Source organism: Tenrec ecaudatus, chromosome 1 (genome assembly GCF_050624435.1).
Source record: "Tenrec ecaudatus isolate mTenEca1 chromosome 1, mTenEca1.hap1, whole genome shotgun sequence".
Classification (NCBI taxonomy): Eukaryota; Metazoa; Chordata; class Mammalia; order Afrosoricida; family Tenrecidae; genus Tenrec; species Tenrec ecaudatus.
The window spans coordinates 21,143,090-21,148,188 of record NC_134530.1 but is presented as its reverse complement, the minus strand read 5'-3'; the positions used below and the strand labels follow the sequence as shown (position 1 = coordinate 21,148,188).

Sequence of the window (5,099 nt, the reverse complement as noted above, 5' to 3'; positions counted from 1 at the left end):
TGCTGCCTAAGGCTCAAGGAAATGGAAGCAAGGAGTTGGAGTTTGAATCACAGTTCAGAGGGACATCCTGCCACCCTGGGCTCCTTTTCAAGGTCCGTATGAGCCCTTGTAGTTCCCTGAGTGGTGCACGCAGTTTTTCAGTCAACTACTACCCTAAAGTTTGTTAGATCAAAGCCACCAGCAACACTGCAAGAAGAAAGGCCTACAGATCTGCTTCGGTGAAGACTACAGCCGACGAACCTGTCTGGAGCAGGTCCTTGGTGTAACACACGGAGACACCATGAGTCAGAATGGAGCCAGCAGGAATGGGTTTGGTTTTGGTTTGGTACGACTTCGTTGAAACTTATAAAGATGAGGATTGAGGATTATGCTAGAGTTGACTAAATTCACTGCTTTCCAAAGTGCGAAGCACTTAGTTCTTACCGGTTGTATTTGAAAATCTTTGAATTACACAGGCCTGAAATAGGTCCCGTATCCTAACTCTATGTTCAGGTGACCTGGTGGTGCAGAGGGAGAAACACTTAACCGTTCAAACTAATGAGCTTCTCTGTAGGAGAAAGATGAGGCCGTCTGCTTCCATAAGCGTCAGTCTCAGAAGCCCTATGGAGCAGTTTCGTTCTGCCCTATATGGGTTGGCAGTTCTTGCTATGGGTTGGAACTGACTTGGCAGTGGGGCAGGGGGACTGTTTTTCCAAGATTTCTAATTACTTTAAGGGAACATTTCAATTTGGTAGTGGTACAGCTTTCCATTTTTTAATTCATCTACACGGTGTGTGCTTGGGTCGTTTAATTGTTTTTTTAAGTGTCATGGTAGGGAGCTTCAGAAGTTCATGGTAAATGGAATGAGAACATAATAGAACGTTTTTCTATCACAATCTTTGAAGTCCCCTTGTATTGGATAAGCAGGTCTTTTAGTGAATAGTTTAATGGGTTTTAAAACCTGCCTGCTGGTGTTATGGAGTTGATTCCCACTCATGGCAGCCGTGTGACAGAGGACAGCTTCACAGTCCTTTCTTGGCTGTCATCTTTGGTGACCACCAGGACTTTATGACACAGTGCTGCTGGCTGGGCTTGAACCACCAACTTTTAGATGAGTTGTTCTTGATGCTGTTAGGTGCTGGAGAGCTCATTCTGACTCATAGCAACTCTGTGCAACAGAACAAAACACTGCTTGGTCTGACCCCATCCTCACTTGTTTGAGCCCATTGTTGCAGCCACTGTGCCCATCCATCCTGCAGAGGGTCTTCCTCATTTTCAAGGATCCTCTACTTTACCAAGCTTGATGTCATTTATGTTATGGTTATGTGCTGACCAAAAGGTCAGCAGTTCAAAACCACCAGCCAGCTCTGTGGGAGAAAGACGAGCTTTCTGCTCCTGTAAAGAGTTCCAGTCTCAGAAACCCACAGGGGCAGTTCTACTTTACCTGATAGAGTTGCTATGAGCCAGAATCAGTGGCAGTGGGTTTTTGTTTTTGGTCCCTTCTGAAATCAGGCCACTCAGATATCTAGACTTATGTACACATGATCATAATCAGGATTTAGAACACCTCCAACACCCTCTAGAATATTCTGAGACCTTCCTTGATAGGCACTCCCTCCCCTCAGCCCTGTAACCACCGACTTGCTCTCTCTCATGATAGTTTTGTCACTTTGGGATGATCGTAATCATGGAATCATGATGTATGTAATCTTTTGAGACTGTTTCCTTCCCTCAGTATCATTCTTTTGAGATTCATCCAAGTTGAGGGTTTCAATAATTTGTCCATTTGATAGCTGAATATTATTTGACTGGAGTCTCGGGATAGTGGAAAGGATTTGTATGCTCAGCGGCTAATTCAAAGATTCAAGGTTCAAGTCCAGTCCACAGGTGCCTCAAAAGAAAGACTGGGAGATTTGCTTTCACAAAACAAAAAAACCAGCCATTGGAAATCCTGCGAAGTGCGGTTCTGCCCTGGAGTACTTGCATAGATTGTATGCCAATGTACACTGCCCTGGGTGACACACAGGTTGAGCTAGCTACAAGCATGGAGGTTCCAACTCAGTCAGGGTGCCACAGAAGAAACGCCCGACAATGTGTTTCCATAAACACCATAGTAAAAAAATTCTGTGGAACAGAGTTCTGTTCTGTCACACAAGGGATGGAATGAGTTGGATTCACCCCAATGGCAACACTATTTATTTATTGTTTATGCTCTTCAACACTTCGTGGCCCTTGCTCCTTGGTGGCCCTCTGACTTCTCTTCCCTCCTCCCCTTTGCTTGGTTACACTCCAGTTTTACAGGCCATTTGGTATTCTCTGCAGACAGGATGCTCATCTTTGCCTGTAGCGCGCTAAATGTGGCTCCTTCTGAAAACGTGACGTTACTTGGAACAAGTCCCTTTGAAGATGCAATCAAGTGAAACATCTCAAGATGAGGTCATCCTGAATTAGCTGGGTGGGCCTCCCATCTAATGACCAGTGTTCTTAGAAGAGAAGGGAAGGGTGAAGTCATGGGGGACAAGCCATGTGAGGTTGGGGACAGAGGTTGGAGTGACACAGTCATACACCAAAGGATGCCTGGAACTTCCAGCAGCCAGAAGGGGCAAGGAGGAAGTCCCTGATTTTGACTTCTGGCCTCCAGAACTATGAGACAATACTTCTGTTGTCTGAAGACCCCAAGTTTGTGGCCATTTGTTACAGTAGCCACAAGAAATGGACACACTACCTCAGGGCCTTTGCTCCAGCCACTTTTTCTGTCTGGAATACTCTTTCCCTAGGTCTCCATGGGACTCATTCCTTCTGCTCAAATGTCATCTCAGAAAGTCCTCATGTCTACCTTGCCTAAAATAAGCCTCCTCATTCTGTCCTTCTGTCTTGATACTCTGCTTTCCTTAACTTCAAAGCAGAAGACCCTGGATGGTACAAATAATTTGCTCTTTGCAAGAAAGGTTGGTGGTTTGAACCCATCCTGAAGTGCAGCAGCAGAAAGGCTTGGCACTCTGCTTCCAAAAAGATTATAACCAAGAATACCCCATGGAGAAATTCTACTCTGTAACATATAGGGTTGCCTTGAGTCAGCATTGATCGGAAGGCAATGGCTTTGATTTTGGTTTTATCTTCAAAACACCAATCACTTTTAGATACATTAGGTTTACTTGTCCCCTTGTTTATTGTTTGTCCTCTTGTCTTTGTTCCAGGGACTGTCGGGTCAGCTGGCTTCAGGAGGAGAGCCTTATGGACATTTGCCTGGTGACAGCCAGTCGTTCTTCATCCGGGGGAGAGAAAGAATCAGTAAACATTTCTGGCAGGCTTGAAGCGTAGTAAAGCTTTCTCTCCCATGAAAGAATCTGCACACGCTGCAACATCTCTCTGTCTGCAAAGACCGCATGCTTGGTACTTAAGAAGATATGTTTTAGGTTTACGGCACAACTGCAAAGAGGGTACAGAGAAGTTCTGTATACCCTCCACCCCGAGTCTCCTAATGTCAGCCTCTTATATACCATACATCTATGCGTAGTACGTATGCTGAAACAAACAGAAGAAACTCCAAGCCATATTTGTATTTTAAAAACTCCAAACTCACCTCCTTTGAGACAATTCTGACTCATGGTGACCCTATAGGGCAGGTAGAACTGGCCCTGTGGGTTTCTACTACCATAACTTTTTTTTTCAGCGTGGCCAATAGAAACTTTATTACTTTTTGTAACGGTGTGTTATGCCTTCTTGCGATTCGCCTTTGGGGCGGGTGTTTTCTGGGCTGGAGCTTTCTGAGCGTTTGGAGGCCCGGCCTTTTGACCAGCAACTTTCTCCTTCTGGGCGGCGGCGGCCCCCTTCTTGGCTGGAACCTTCGCAGCAGCCGCTCCCTTCGCAGCACTTGCTTTTTTTGGAGAAGCCTTCAGGAGAGCCGCCCTTTGAAGCTTCTTAACTTCATACTTTATTGGTCGGTTCCTCATTTCCTTTGCCTTCATGACTTTAAAACGATCAAAATCTGTCATCTTGGCTTTCTTTTCTCTGGCTTCGATCTTTTTGGCCCATCTGTGGCTGCCTATTTTGTATTGATATCTGCTTTCTGCCAGGCCTGTGGGACACACTTCTGTCGGGCGCTGCGTGGGAACCTGAGGATGCAGTTGGTGAGCTGCCTGCAGTTGAGAGGCATGGCCGGCCTCCTTACTGGAGTGCAAGGTCCATCAACCAAAAGCCCACGACCAGTTTCCTGGCATGAGGTCCAAGGGAGATGTAGGCCACCCGGTCAACCTCCACGAAGCGCCTGACACCATCTTGGCGGCAAACGGCGAGAAGGTACCATAACTCTTTACAGGAGTAGAAAGTTTCTTTTTCCTGTGGAGAGGATGGTGGTTTTGAACTGCTGACCTCGAGGCTAGCAGTCTAGTGTGCAATCACTGTGCCACCAGGGCACCTGCATTTGTATTTTAACCAATTTCGTTTTCTTCTTCTGGGATCCAATCCAATATACTCAAACCAAAAAGCTCACCTGTTCAGGAGTTAACTATAACTCACACTGACCTCACAGGAGAGAGTAGAACCTCTCCCCAGGGGTTCCAAGGTTGTGACTCTTCATAGAAGCCCCGCCACATCTTCCTCTCATACAGCAGTCGCAGGGTTTGAACCACTGACCTTTCCATTAGCAGCAAGCACTTAACCACCCTGCCACCAGGGATCCTTTTAATCCAGAAACGATATTGAGATTAGTTGTCCAGTTGCTTTAGGGTTCTCTGATCTGCAAATATTTCTTGGTCTTGTTTTTTCACGACCTCGCCAGTTCCGAAGAGTGTATTGTTGCGAGCTGCCAACGAGTAGACTCTGACCTGTTTCCACCATCTTCACCGTTGTTGGTACGCTCAAGTCTGATGGGGCCTTGTGCATTTTGAGCGACTTCCAACCTTGGGAGCTCATTTTCTGGTGTGACATCAAACGATTCGCCGCTTCTCTGTCCGTTTGCTGTACTGCGGTGGCTTCTGTGTGTTACTGTGATGCTGGAAGCTACGCCACTGGCATTTAAAATATTCACCGGATCACTCATAGTGCATGCATTCCAGCCGAGCTTCCAGATGAAGAGAAGCAGGACAGACCTGGTGATCTCTTTCCTTTTTTTAATTAAA

At 46.2% G+C, this 5,099-nt stretch overlaps 1 pseudogene; it reads right to left on the bottom strand.

Annotated features, from left to right (window-relative positions):
• Nucleotides 1–3,692: 3,692 nt before the first annotated feature.
• LOC142453555 (large ribosomal subunit protein eL14 pseudogene) lies at nt 3,693–4,863 on the bottom strand (annotated as a pseudogene).
• Nucleotides 4,864–5,099: the final 236 nt, after the last annotated feature.